At 50.1% G+C, this 15404-nt stretch overlaps 1 protein-coding gene across 6 annotated transcripts in view; it reads right to left on the bottom strand.

The window, feature by feature from the left end:
- LOC149358740 (uncharacterized) overlaps nucleotides 1-15404 on the bottom strand; it is a 441725-nt gene that overhangs the window by 345282 nt on the left and 81039 nt on the right. Inside the window, exon 1 of one of the 6 annotated variants that reach the window (XM_089570913.1) lies at nucleotides 5480-5709. The exons of 4 other annotated variants lie outside the window; for them this stretch is intronic. The gene's annotated coding sequence lies outside the window, so the exon portion shown is untranslated. Of the gene's footprint in view, nucleotides 1-2265; nucleotides 2292-5479; nucleotides 5710-15404 lie in introns of those variants that run through there. One more of the 6 variants, XM_089570915.1, reaches the window with a different exon arrangement.

Genomic DNA, 15404 nt, shown 5'->3' with positions numbered 1-15404 from the left:
ACACGCAAGAGAACCCCAGCGCCGTCTAAGATCTAGCTAAAATTAATCGCCACTCTCTCGTCTTTTCTGATGCTATATACCGCTCACACATATCGATAACCTAAACCCGGCACCCGCAGGGATTTTACGCTGCACGAAGCGCCTGCCTCATCTCCTCGTAAAGGCCTAACTTCACATCCCGTCTGTTCACATTTTACGACCTCTGCCTCCTCTAAACTGCACACTCCTCGCACCAGAAATGCGTCAACTCTTCCCGAAAATAAGAAAGAACGAAGCGAGCGGGAGATTCGTGCCAGAAACCTATTCCGAACCCGGTGCCCGCTTTCCGAGGCAGTTGGCGCGACATATAAATCGCGCCGCTGAGTGCGGAAAAAAAAAATATATCGCTAGTCGCAAAACGGAACAGCAGCCGCCAGCGGCAGTTCGCTATAACGAGCCTAAACACGCGACGCCGAGAGGGGGTCACGATAGAAAGTTAACAGGCGTGAAAAGTGGAGCTGCAAAGAAAGTCCCCCCCCCCCCCCCCAAAAAAAAAAAAAGAAAGAAAAGTGAACACCATATAAACAAACGTGATTCAACGTGAGATAAATGCGACAGCAACGACTGCAAGGTAAATCAAGACAGCGGGACACAGCAGAAAGACAGAGTAGTACCGGAGTCAGGGACCACCTGGCTGCCTTTTACTTAAATCTTCCCGAAATGCGGCAGGGAAGAAGAAAAGAGGATGGTGGAAAGGACGCAATTGAAAGTGTTTCGCAACGAAAGCGCAGGGAGAAGTGGAATGAAGCAGGACGCGTAGGGAGTCCTGCGCGGCTAATGCAGCGCGCTGGAAGGGGGGCAAAACCCAGGGGCCCGTAAAAGACCCGAGGTGGTCCCAAAATCGACGCAGCGCGGCAACTTCTCGCTTTTATCTTCTTTTTCTCGCACCATCGCGTCCTGCCCCAGGCTTCTCTCCCGAGATCTCGTTCCCCTCCGGCAACGGACAGGTACGCGAAGCAAGAAAGCTAGCAAACAAGCAAGCACGCGTGCAAAGGCGCGCAAACATTCGAACACCCGCTGTCCCTGGATTTCTATCCACGGCGAGGTCGTGGACGCCCGGTGTTAACGTCGCGTAACGAGCATACGCGGGAGCTCTTTTTCTTTTCTTCCTACCACTACCGTAGTGACGCGTGTTCAGGCGGCTTTTCCAGTCGTCCCATGTTTTGTGCGCGGTATTCTACCGTACTGAGAATCTGCCGGAATGCATGTAGTAAACGGTGAGCTCTTCGTAAGGTTCTTGGCTAGTTTGCGACGTAGCGCATTAGTGCTACAACTAATCGGTGCGAGAGCTCGCTTTCTGTACGAACGTTCTTCATGCGCTGAGCTCCCAATGGCTCCGCTATAGTCGGATAGAACTCAAGAACGAAGCGGCTTTTCCCCGTCAAGGGACCCCCTTCCAAGCTCCAACCAAAGGCGTCGGCCGATTCTAATGAACCTGCTAGCCTTTCAATACAGGGAGTGGTAGATGAAATGGGATACTCTCATCCCCCCATAGTAGGGAGTCCCCTCCCTGCGTTGTCGCGCACTGCCTGCATTGTCACGCTAGCAGTGCCATGCGAATCAGCCGACGCTGCTGGCTGGAAGGGAGTCCTTTGACCGAGAAAAGCTTCTAAGTTCTTGAGTTGTATCCGACTGCAGTATGCGAAAACGAAGTCGCGAAACGGGCCAGCGTACCCTGGGCGCGTGCCTGCACAACGTAACTGCGGCGACGACCCTTTGTTTCTCCACGAACCTACTTCCGAAGCAGCCCACCATCGGCCTGGGATCGACTAAAAGTGAGATTTAGAATAGGGTGAGCCCATCGGTTTGGGGGGAATAGAGGGACGCCAGTGCGCAGGCGAAGGGCAATAACGCGCCTCCGGCTATTGTCCCGCGCATGCGTAGCCCCGCTATTCGCTTACCGATATGGTCACTCAATTCTAAAAGCCCCTAATTGCTGTAGTCCCGGGGTGGGGAACAACGCGGGCGTGCAGCCGGTATACTATGCTGTAGCCAGGAGTTCAAGACAAGCGCTTCTAGTTCCCTTCGCTGCCACAACGTGGCGCATGGCTATGAACATTCAAAAATGGTGCCCCAACGTCACCTGTGACGTAAAAAACTAATGAGAATGACCACGTGGCTGCAGAACAGGCAGTGACAGGCCGCCAGGCTTAGCCCCGCTGGCTGGGAGCTGCCACGAATTCGTGGTAAGGGTTACATGCATATGCAAAACCAAACCAACGCGACCTTGGCCAGACACCGATGAGGAAGATGGAGAGAACTGCGCAGAGAGAGAGTACGGGAAAGGGAAATGAGAACTGGGACAACCCCGTCCCGCTTCCTATACGTTGACTTGAGGGTATTAACATTCTCAGCAAACGGCGCCCGTTTAAAGACAGGATTAGCTTTAGGGCAAATGTGACACAAGAGTACCGAAGTTGAACTGAAGCAGCTTTTTTTTTTTTTTTTGCAGAATGGAAGCACTAACGAACTCGCAAACCCATATACTCCTGCACTCACAGCACAACCCGATCGTGACGGCCAACATCGACGTGTACATCCCTTGCATCTTTAGATGTAAGCTATGCACTTACTACGCACGATAAATTCTATATGTCCCATCGAACGCAAACGTCAACAGCTGTTCAATACTGCAATCATCACTATCCCACAGCTTACGTCCACCGTGGGACGAAGGCTGCTCCCACTCACGGGCCTGCCATCTGTACAGTGCCAGCGCCGGTACCATCGTGCCATCAAATTTCCATATCTTATCTCCAAGCCGTGCTATCTGCTCCCGACTACGCGTTCCCTTTCCCATCGGGTACACCCCGTCGCACTACGAGACCATCGGTTGTCCGCCCTCCGCATTACACGTCTTCCTTCTCTTCACTCCAGCTTTAAAAAAAAAGAAAGAAAAACAAAACTTTAACAGCTTCATGTCCAAAGTCCGAGACAGGATTTTCTATGATAAATGGTGGGGGCATGCTGCCTGAGATGCTCAGCGCAAAAGCCAGGAGTACTGGAGCGCATCATGGGCGCCGGAGCGGATGAGTCCGTTAGCCACGCCTCAAAGAAAGAATATGTAGTAGCTAAGACATAAAAAAAAAAGAGCTTGTCCTTTAAAGCAAGCAGCTTGCTCTATTTGCAACAATTAACGTCACCTAAATTATTTTTCTTTTCATAGCACCAATATAATTTCAATCTTTCTCGTTAGCCTGTAAGTTTCAGCCGCACACACGAGTAATGGCTGGCCTCAACTGTTATGTAGCTTACATTTGACGGATATATCATAACACCGTTGTTGTTGTTTTTTTTTCCAGAGAGAAGGAACAGTGAATGCCGCCAAAAATGCGAGTATGCACCGCGTGAAGTGCTATTCTTGAAAGCGTGTAGATGAGGCAGAGACCAGCGAAGAATCTGAGCTCATGAGCTACAAGGTATAGCAGGTGTCCCATGGTAAATGGTTCATGGTTCAAATTCATTTATTTTCCATTTGTGCAAGCCACAAAAGGCTAAATGCGTATTCAGATTTCTAAGAAAACTGATACGGGCCGCCGCGGTGGCTCAGTGGTCATGGTGCTCGGTTGCTGACCACAAAGACGCGGGTTCGATACCGGCCGAGGCGGTCGCATTTCGATGGAGGCGAAATGGTGGAGACCCATCTACTAGGCGATGTCAGTGAACGTTAAACAACCTCTTGTGGTCGAAATTATATATCAAGAGTCCCCCACTACGGCGTTCCTCATCGTATAACACGTTTCACCCCATAAATCAAACAAAAAGCCTATATGGATACTGCTTAAGGTCGGCTGCACGACTCTCAATAAATAAAGAAACTAACAATAATAGTTAAAATGTTAACTACTAGATATTAGCTAACCAGCCTACTTGTTATCATGTCTTAGCTGCATTCTGGTGCGCTACACCGCTGACAATGCTACGCCCAAAAGCAATATACGCGCCTATAACTCAAAATGCCTATTTTTTAAAATTGCAGAACATCTTAGTTGAAACACCTAGTATACCGCACTGCCGGCACGGAGTCAAGCCATAACTTCACACTACCCGCTTGGGAGCTGTTATACGGGCATGGAGCTTAGCTTATACATTCTTGGGGACCGTGCACACAGGGCAACGCGTGCGTGCACCGCAGCGCGTTAGTCCTGAACACATATCTATGCACGCCTACTGCTCTGAATACGAGTCAACGTCCCTCTACTTGTTTGAGGTAGCAGGTGAGAGGTGGTCAGCAAATACATGGAATCTAAAGACATACAAACACTGGTGAACGTGTGCCCAACAGCGTGCGCTGAGCTTCAGAACATCGCGAAAAGTTCTCTTCGTTCTACACCGTGCTGTGGTTAAAGCGAATTGATTTTTGACTAATATTACGCGTCCCCCGACAATCCCTACCCCTCTCCCGAGACGTGGCAGGCCTGGGTCGCCTTGGACAAGCTGACGGACCAACCTTCAAGCGCAGCCATCCGATACAAAAAGCTTAAGACATCCTCGGCGCTCAAAGCTGCGTAGCAACCAAGTTTTGCTCTTTTTCTCTGTCCTACAGCTGTCTCACACCGCCCAGAGACACGGTACTTGACTATTAACCATTCTCTAAGGACACTCGAGTACGTTCTCGCGCTGTTTCGGAGCAGCACATGTGGATGTACTGCTTTCTTTTTCACCATTGCCCTCCTGAGTGACCTGCCAAGCGTGCGTCACGGCAAACCTGTCCAGCTCACCGGCGGGCCCACGTAATGATTTGGATACCGTGACGTCCACATGGGTCGGCCAATAAGCAGCAAAATCATCGTTCGCTCAGAAACCAACGCAACGCATGCAAGCACGTGCATTTGTACCAATCGAAACCACCCGGCGAAAGTTGTTGGGTTAAAACGCCAGGAGCAGTTCGGTGTCAGATATTAAATGAGCGTCACGCGAGGAGAGGCAAGAACTGCAGAAAATGAAAGGACAACGAACCGTAAGGCCGGAGAAACCCAAACCGCATCCCTCGATCAGGCGGATGAACATCCTTCCGGAGTTTCGCACCGATACTCTCCGGGCGGATGATGAAAAAAAAAAGAACAGTAAAAAACCGCCTCCACGAGAACAATGCACCGCAGCAGCACAGCACGTGGCACTCAGCAGGCAAAGCATCTCCGCTCTCCTTATTGCAGCACACACCGCAGAGCAGCCGCACGTGACGGCGAATCAAAGCAAGAGAAGCACAGACTTTGTTGCACTCGATGCAAGTTGACACTGCACATGCATATGCACAAAAACACGCACGTGAAAAAAAAAAAGCAAAACTGCAGCTGAAGCTTCGAACAGGATCGAGGACACATCGCTGCCCTCTCGCACTCGCGAGACACGATGATTGACGCCGCTGGGGAAATCATAAGAAACATCGCAGCGCACGACAAAGCAGCAAGTGGGCAGGCATCCAGTCGAATGGACCGACCTCTCTTTCCCTCCCTTTTTCGTCCAGGAGAGGATCTACGGGGATCGTCGCCTCTCCTCCGTCCGCCGACGCAGCTGCTGAGTGAGCACGCCGTCAGCCGGCGCCCGCTGCTCGGCCGTTCGCTGCGGCGTTCACCGTCCGACAGCGCGCGCATGCACCGACTGCTCGGCCGCCGCTTGTTGCGACCGCCGGCGCTTCGGCAAGCTGGAGGCGGGGCACCCACCGCGGCGCTGAGCGCAGTCGGAAGAAGGAAGAGAGAGGATGGAGAAGACGGCGACGGGCACCGGCGGATCAAAGCAGAAAGAGAAGAGCGCGCGGGCAGGGCGAGTGCAGCTAGCGCCATCTATCGCCAGGGCAGGTAAAACAGGAAAGGCGAGCCCCGGGCCCGTATTCCGAGCGAGAAGCTTCGATAAAGGAAACAGCGAAATTCCTGTTACCGAGTTCGACCGGCTCTCGCGTGACGAGTCCAGGCGCGTGAGCTCGGACCGTGCACGCCAGTTCTCTTTCTTGATATGTTTTTTTTTTTTCTGCGTGACGGTGAGTTTCTCCTGTCTCCACTTGCGGCTCGCTTCGCTGGCGTTTGCTCCACGCGCACGAAAACAACGAATTGAAAGCGCTACAACGTTTCCTAAACGCCGTACTCCCTGATTTAATCGCCGTGTTTGCGTTCAACAGCGAGAAAGCGCACGGAAGCAAATAGCAGAGGGTGGTGTTTACAATCTCAGAATTCGGGGTACGACAACTTTTCTTTGGTTTCTTCTTTCTTCCTTTTCTTTCTTTCGTTTCGGATTTGGAAACCCCTGCTGAAAAGCGACCGGGGGGGGGGGGGGGGGGGGGGGGGGGGGGGGGGGGGGGTGAGTTACGAAATTGTACCTCGATTTATGAAAACGCGTGAGTTGCGACAACTCGCCTGAAACCCGAAAGTAGGTCAAGTCGGCTTATCAAGCATAAATTTCCCAATCGGGCTCAAGTAAATGCTAGTAGGAAAGGTCGGGCCGAGTCGACCCAACACCACGGGGCGGGTGTATCATTCAGTCCTACCCGCCGCCCGGAAAGGCTCATGTTAAATCCGGTCTAGTCCGTTCGGTGGGGCTCAGGAACGCAAGGCGGCTTAGGAAGCCCATGCTCTCCACGCCTGTCCCTCTCGTGTCTCTAGAAGCCGAGGACCGCTATACCACCGCCGCACTACGGCTCCACACTGCCCGAAAGCTCCACGATGAGCCGCAGTAGTTGGCTAACAGTAGCAAAGAGCCACAGGCAGGTCAGATTTGAGAAAAACAGCGCTTGCAGACAAAGGACCAGAACGAGAAGGACACACAACTGCGCTGTTGTGTCCTGCGTCCTTTGTCTGCAAGCGCTGTTTTTTTCAAGATGTACAGTCAGGCCGGAATGAAACGCGAACACGCATATGTCATACATTTCTGCTTTGCAGCGTGATATTCCTTTACAACCTATTTTAGATTATGCATTTCAGTAGGCAATTTACCCAGACACATGAATCAGGCTAGTTGTACATTTCAGCTTCAAGTAGGCAGGTAAAATATTTTGTTTTCTTTACATGCTCTGTTCGCGTTTCATTCCGGCCTGACTGTACCTCAACCAACTCGCCCAGCAGCACGCCTTGCGCAAAGTCAGATTGCGCAACAAAATTAGGAAAAGACGCTGTGTTCCGTCACATTCAAACTGTTTTGCAAACTGCTGTCGTCGTTGTGCAAACCCATGTTTGCGCCACATATTTACAGCAATGCATAGCGTTAGAGTGTATTTTGTGCGAAACGCGAATACAGTGGAAAGATAATATCCCCCCCCCCCCCCCCCCCCCCAAGACACGTCGTCGCCATCGATCTTGTGATTCACCGTCTTTTCGTTGTTTGTCTCCTACATGAACAGCAGAGCTCTAGGAGTGCACATCATTGTAACGCACGGGCGGTAGCCGTTCGCAGTGTGAAACAAGGCACCACACCGAAGGTCAAGCTACAGGTTTCATTACCAGACATTGTATACCCACATCGAAAAATTAACATAAAGAAAACCAAAGTAATGTTCAACAGTCTCGCAAGTGAACAGTAGTTCACAATTGGTAGCGAGATTCCGGAAGTGGTAAGGGAATCTACTTAGGGCAAACAGTGGCCGCTGATCCGGATAATGAAAGGGAAATCACTAGAAGAATAGGAATGGGGTGGGCCGCATAAGACAAGTTCTGCCAGATCATGAATGGCAGTTTATTAATATCTCTCAAGAGAAAAGTATATAACAGCTGTATCTTACCGATACTGACATGCGGGGCAGAAACGTAGAGACTAAAGAAAAGGGTCCAGCTTAAGTTAAAACGCAGCGAGCTGTGGAGAGAAAAATGATAGGTGTAACGTTAAGAGACCGCAATCGGGCAGATTGGGTGAGGGAACAAAAGCGGATTAATGGCATCCTGGTCGAAATCAAGAGGAATAAATGGGCTTGGGCAGGGCATGTAATAACGCGAAGGCAAAGATAACCGCTGGTCCAAGTGACGGCAAGCGTATGCGGCAGAAAGCTAGGTGGGCGGATGAGATTAGGAAAGAAGTTTGCGGGGATAAGGGGCTGCTGCTGGCATAGGAGATGGTTAATCGGAGAGATACGGCAGAGACCTCTGTCCTGCAGTGGACTTAGTCAGGCTGGTGATGATGATGATGATACAGGCTAAGACAAAAAAAATACCGCGATCGTTTGTTCCCAACTGCTATCAGGGCCCACATATAGTATATATAGGCTGAGACAAAACAAAAAAAAGATCGTTTGTTGCCAACTGCTATCTGGGCGGAGGACAACGAAGGACTCGCATGACAGGCCTAAACGCCTGCTTTTGTTCGCTGGCTAGGAAGCACGGTGCAAGGTGTAGCGTAAAAAAAAAATAAATCAACACAGTTTTATATATCGCATATTTTGACAGGATTAAACAAAGCAAGAAAAGCGGTTGCAGGCTAGACAAAGTCGCTAGATCTCGCAACAGCTGTAGTCCTCCAGCGACTGTACTTCTCCGCGCCCGTAAAGCAAGTAGCAAGCGCCATCAGCTGCATAGACGCACCTGTTAGACCGCTGTGTTGCCGAGTAGCCGATGTCTGCGATTGTTCGCTCGTGCCGGCTACAACGCCAGCGTGCGGCGCTACACAGCTCTTTGTTTAATCTAGGACCATCTCCGTGTTGGGCACGTGTTGTCATAGCTGTTTTCGCACAACACACTGCATTCTAAACCTGAATTCTAAATGTCTTTGGAGCACGCAATACCCCCTGCACCTTTACTGTATTCCGACTTTACACACGCACCAAATCCGACCTGCTGGGGATTTTCTTGCCGCACTCCGGGGACGGTTTTTGGAAGGTTTCCTTTCACTCCACCATGTCCAATATTTCTTTGGAGACGAAATTCCAGAGGCCCGTGTGCTGTGCGATGTCAGTGCATGCACGTTAAAAAACCCCAGGTGGTCGAAATTTCCGGAGCCCTTCACTGCGGCGTCTCTCATAGCCTGAGTCGATTTGGGACGCTAAACCCCATAAACCAAACCAAACCAATATTCTTAAAGAAAAAATTTTGAAGATTGGAAAACTGCAAGGTACTGGTACAGAAATATTGAAGGTAATGATCCATCCTTCCGATAGGTAGCAAAATCTTTCTTTTATAGTGTTTCCATAGCTCGCATAGAGCGGTTGAGGCTGTCACAGAAAACCAATGGGGAACGTTTTTCGACGATAGTAATTACGTTAACAGCAAAACAATTTAAGCCTGCCGACGGGTGATATGCGGGAAGATATGCGGGTATATTGGTTTTCATAGTGAAATCTTACAATATACGGGAAAAAATGCGCTCATGAACTCTTTCCTGTTCAAAAATGCTTTTGTCCAGAATTGGTGGGTACGCCTACAGATACGATCACGCCAACACAGCACTCCCATGGCCCGCTTTACAAATACTCCCAAGGCCAGCATTACAAATATTCCCACAGCCTACACAGTACTCTCACGGCCCGCACTACAAATACTCCCACAGCCCAAACTACTGTCTGTTCCACGCAGCCGTGAAACAGGGCGCGTCGCACTCCTGTCTGCAAACAGGAACAGGTATGAAATGCGACACGATTTCAACGTGCATGCGCGAAATCCTTGTCCGGTCCTTTGAATGAGATGACAGCTGTTCTGCATGTGTCGGGCAAGAGCAGGCAAGGTCGAACTCAACCAACCCAACTTCGAAAACACTCAAAAACAGAGTGATTGTAGCGAAACCAAATTCTCGTGGGGAGCGCAATGGCAGCATGAAAATCGGACGGGGACGACGCAGCGTCGGATTGAAGTCCGTAAGCGTAAAGAGACGTGCGTCCCCTCGAGCGTGTGTTCACAAGAAACACACGAGCTGACACACAGCGTTCCCTACCGGGTCTTCGGTGCACCGTCCAAACGTGACGTGAACATGCAAACATATAGAGCCGACAAAACGTCGCCCCCGACCGGCCGATGCGAATGCCATTATGCTAAAGAACGAACGAGTCGAATCGAATCGAAATGTGCCGCAGAAAACGGATCAATACGGCGTGCCACTTCTGACAGGTGTAGACGTCCTTTTGCAACGCTGTTTCAGCGCGTCACGATGCGCGAAAGAGTGTATTCATCGCATTTGGCGAAGCGAAAGATCCCAGAATAGGGAGTAAACAAAAAAAAAATCATGTAACTGCCCACCTGCAGTGCTATTTCAGTTCGACCTGTTTTTCTGCAGCTGAGTTTTGCTTCCGGTTAACTTCACTAGCTTTGTGAAATTAGATTTTTCTCGTAGCTGAAGGACGAAGCGGCAAATGCCCCTCAAAGGAGCTCTCTCCAGTCAATGGCGTCGATCGATTCTTCCCTTTGGCTGATCCTCCCTCTCTCCCCCTTGGCCCATCCGCTTGGGCCTGCTACAGTCAGATACAACTCAAGAACGCAGCGGCTTTTCTCCGACAGAGGACACCCCTTCCAGCCAATGGCGTCGGCCGATTCTCATGACCCGGCTAGTGAGACAAAGCAGGGAGTGGTAGAGGAAACGGGATAATCCCTTCCCTCCATGGTCGGGGATAGCCGCTCCTTGTATTTTCATGCTAGCAGTGTTATGAGAATCGGCCGATGCCAATGGCTGGAAGGGGGTCCTCTGACGGGGAAAAGCCGCTGCGTTCTTGAGTTGTATCGAATAACAGTGTGAAATCGCAGGGGATGGCAGATGAATGGGGAATCACCGCGGCTTATTCGGATTAACCACCCCGTCATCAGAATCGGTCGACACCATTGGCTGGAGGGCCTTCTTTGAGGGGCATCTGTCTCTTAGTGCTTGAGTTGTATCCGGCTATAGGCCATTTTACTCAAGGTAATATGGGGAGGAGGAAAATACTACCTAACTGAATGCACTGCGCTCAACAGCCGTTTCCGTCAGTCCATTGTCGCTAGTCCCGAGTAGGCTTTGCAGTAACCCGGTTTATGCTTTGCAAAGAGGACTTTTTAGTCAGTGTTTTGGCGTTTAAAAGATTTGTATCCCTTTCTGAATCCCGACGATCCGTTTCCTACGACCTTTATCAAGGTCGTCGGGAACGCACTGCAGAACCGCGGAGTTCACAAATAATACAAGAAAAATCTGAGGCGGATTGCAGAGCGCGCGCGCGGAAAGCATTAAACGACAGTACCAATGCGGTTGCGACATGTTTCCATTACACCGCTCCTCCGCCGAACTAGAATTGAATTGCCAACAGACATCTTGCGTAATCGGGAAAAGTATTCGTTCCGCTATGAACTCTCGGATATGATCAACCCATTTCATCGATGGCAGGCGCACGGAATAAAATTCCGTACAGATGTTGAACCTGGGATATAAGCGCAGGGGAAGTGATTTTTTTTGTCTATTCTAACGCGCCGCGCACTGTTCAACAAGTTGTTTTCGCTACTGCGAAACCACGGAGACCTTCTCTTATGAGCGACGGTAAACTTACATCTGTTTTAAGTTAAAGTTCACTTGCTTACGAGTGGTATAATCGCTGTGCCGCACCAAGACTTGTGGGCAGGTCGCTGGATCAATGGAAGCCTCAATCGCGCTTTGAGGCACGTGGCGGTGGTGAGAGAGAGAGAGATTTGGGCTGAATGCGTCAGCGATGACAACGTTGTGGCACACGTGCGGCACTGCAGCTATAGGCCGCAGAGCGACTTCACGCTGGTTATGGAAGCGTGGCTTTCGCTTGCATAACCATGGTTAGCTGAGCTAAGCCGCAGCTATTTTTAGCACCGTCGTACGCTAGATAGGCAAACTATACGGAAACTACGACCGTACGGCAAAATATTGCCTGCCAAACGCGGCAAGGGTAGCAAAGGCAACGAGTTACCATATTGGCTGTACACGGCTGTCCTACTCTAGTAATGCTCTCTAATTTTTACGTGCATTTTGTGTGTGTGTGTGTGTGTTTGTTTCCGGCATGAGCCTATTTTACAGCAGGCTAGAAAAGACAGAAAACAGCGACCCGCAAACCACGGCAAGTATACACGCCCTAGTTTAGGGCTAGTTTGTGCATCACGTTGTGGGGAAACAGGCGCTACGATTTCACGAGAAAACGCAGCGACGGAAGGACAGACGACAAGAAGAATTCTTCAGTTATTGCGTGTGTCCTTCTGGCTGTGCTATCGCCTAACTTCGTAACCCCTGTCCCTGCACAACGCCGTGTACGCTAACTATACATGAATGGTTTGAACAGTACAGTGTATCAGTTTCAGCGAACTACCGGACAGTTGACTCATTGTTTGACCAAATTTAAACGCCCACAGAACGCCTATATTTAGCTCAGGAGGAGGAAAAAAGAAAGACGCGTCTGTTTCACCGGTAGGTCGTCCTTGTGACGTATCACTATCGCTACTCTTCTGACCAAACGCCGAATACCGACCCGTCTCACAATGGAGGACCTATAGGTGAAGGATCACCGTCTCAGCCCCACGATTACAATGTTCCGAAAAAGAGCCGACAACAAGAACCCTGTAATCACGCCAGCGTCGCTATGAAAAGATCTCCAGCTCAATGGTGTCCGATAACAATAAAGCAAAAGTATACAGCGAGACTACGAGCCAAAAAGAGCAGCTAAAGAGCGAGTATACTCTGTACTGCCGGGAAAACGGCATCGAAGTTTACTTTCGGTCGAAAGGACGTGTGAGACAACGTAGCTTTAGACGACGTCGGGTCTTATACTTAGCTGTTGTCATTTGTAAAATAAAAATGCGGATTCCCTTTTCATCGCTTCTTGGCTGTGGCTTCCAACAGTACTCGTTCGCAGGTTAGTTGGCGAATTTACTAACACGCGAATGAACTGCGCGAAAGGCACAGGTACGAAGAAATCCGACCATAAACGACGAGCACGTGAGTATATGCGTTCGTCGCGCATGTTTTCTCTGTGCATCCTTGTGCCTTTCGCGCAGTTCATTCGTCTGTCAGATGGCTGCCCCATTTTACGTAGCCCCGATAGATAAAAAGTAACAAAGTACAGCAGATGTCAAGGCCTTTGAAAGGCAAAGAACGCAACATAAATTTCCTGCGCAGATCCAAAGTATATACAGAAACGCGCAAAATAAAATAGACAGAACAAAAAGTGCACACGCGCGGAGCGCGCAGAAGCAACGCAGACAAAGGTTAAAAACGAGCAGACAGAGAAGTGAACAGCGAAGCAGCACGGCGAAATGAGGTGCCTACTGGCCTATCTGACAAGTACGGGCGCTGAGCCAGTGATATATACACTGCACTCGCACAGCAGGAGCCACCACGGAAAACCTAACGCGCATCTGAGCAGTATATACAGCATCACAATACACTGGTCAAAACGCAGTGCTTACTGTTTTTCTCTCAATCTTTTCGACACGTTACAAGTTAGCTTCTGCTGAACATGATGATTCTTCTAACCCGATGCTTTTTATCGGGAGATCTACGAGTTTTCCTGGCTCAGGCCAAAAAAGAAAAAGTTAAAAGGAGTTCTCCGTCGCATAGGCGGAATTGTCTGGGGCTCATCACACAAAATCCGCGTCAATGTTTCGGGCGGGCTTCCAGAGATCCAGCAATCGCTTCCTTATTTCGAGAGCTTCCTAGTCTAGCGAGGGGGCTCTCCTTCCCTGGGGAGGATTCGATTGGATTGGATGTGGGGCTTATCCCTTTATAACGGGCGGACATTAAAGTCCTATAGCCAAGTTTGAGATGCTACGGCGCATCGATGACGATGGCGATATGGCCGCGCCCTTTGCAACGGGCACACACACTGCGCTGTATCTGGCAAAAACAAAAATACAAGAAGCCAAACAAAAAAGAGGCGAAGGCTTGCAGACGTCCCCAGCGGATAGGGCCCACAGTGGCCAGACCATTTACCTTTTGAGGTTGTTGAACCGCATCAATTGAGCTAAGCAGCAATTGTTCGTAGCACACAACTGAACCATCACCACCAAGACATCCTTGGTCTCTACCACTACACACGGGAATGCCCTTATCATCTTACAGTACCACCACTCCACAACCCTCCTCAATCTAATGGAAAACCGCCCTTTCTAAGAAAGCACGGCTTTGGACGACCAGTGTGCCGTGATAGCCGAGACCATCCGGATAGATACGGAAAATAGGGGCCTGGGCTAAGGGCTTCGAACCCTAGGGGCATAACCTCCCGTCATAATAAAGGCTTTCCTCTTTCTCCCTTCTTGTTGGATAAGAAGATCTCGACACCAGGCGCAGATCACTGGAACTCGCCCTCAGAAAGCGACTTGCTTAACTAAAGAACAATTTGCTAGACGACAAAGAAAACAAGACATTTTCTGTATTTACCTTGTATGCCGCCAAGTCGCATTAATCGTGAGAGGAAACACGAACAAAGAAAACGCGAAGACAGTGTGAGCCTATATAAAAAGGAGAAGTCAATACCAACCGTGGGAATTTGCCAACTGGGACCCGATAATGGGCGTTCGCTGCAAATCGTTATAACCGAGAGTTGGAAGGGTTGGTTAAAAGATAAATGGCGACAAAACAGGCGAAGGTCGTAGAAGAAACGTTCAAGCAGCGAGTCAGTTGAGCGCAACAAAATAAACAAAAAAAAAACGCGATGTGTCAACTGCAAAAGAAAAAAAAATACAGAGAATGTTTACTACATTTGAACCGGAGCGAAAGCATGATTTTGTGCTACGCAGAAGACGACGGTGAGTGACAGTGCCGCGGGACGGAGCAGATGGAAGTTGAAGCCAATGCACAGCGCGAGAGTGTGGTGCAGTTTAACCCATAGAGTTTCTTACTAACCCCCTTCCCCGTCTTCTTGGCCGATCCCCCAAGTGTGGGTATGCGCCATTCTACGAGGTGAATAACAACAACAACAACAACAGTTTAACACGAGGCGTGTTGGCTGCCAAGTATGAAAGAAAAAAAAGTAGCCCGACAGTATCGCTGAGTCGCCCTCAAAGGAGATCTGTTCGTGCAGACGCGGGTTCGACTCCCAGTCATGGATATCGATTCAATTTCTTTTTCTCTCTATCCTGGTTTGACCTCTAACTCAGCTGAAGGTCGAATTTACACGGTGCGCGATTGAAGCCCGAAGTACCACAGTGAAGCTTTTGCGTCAAAAAAGAAAAAGAAAAGAGTGCAGATCGCCATTCCCAACTGGCTTACTGGAGGAGCGCTCGCGCAGAGCGCAGCCTTTTCGACCGCAGTGTGAACACGCGCAGCCGGCAGACTCGACTCCCGTCGGTCCGATTCTCCCTGTCGCCACCGCGTGGCCACTGCTTGACAGGCGAACAAATTGCGCCACTCGCCTCCCACCGAAGTGTTATCGCCGAACGGGCCGCGCAGATCAACCGGTTCTCCATCCGCCCGCGGAGTTCTCGTTTCCCCGCTGTCGGGCCCGTATCACAGCAGCAGCTCGACGAGCGCTTCATAATTGG

This window comes from Amblyomma mixtum, chromosome 2, assembly GCF_055824585.1.
Source record: "Amblyomma mixtum isolate Tamu chromosome 2, ASM5582458v1, whole genome shotgun sequence".
Taxonomy (NCBI): Eukaryota; Metazoa; Arthropoda; class Arachnida; order Ixodida; family Ixodidae; genus Amblyomma; species Amblyomma mixtum.
Note: the sequence above shows the minus strand (reverse complement) of the source record. Positions and strands in the feature narration are given on the sequence as shown.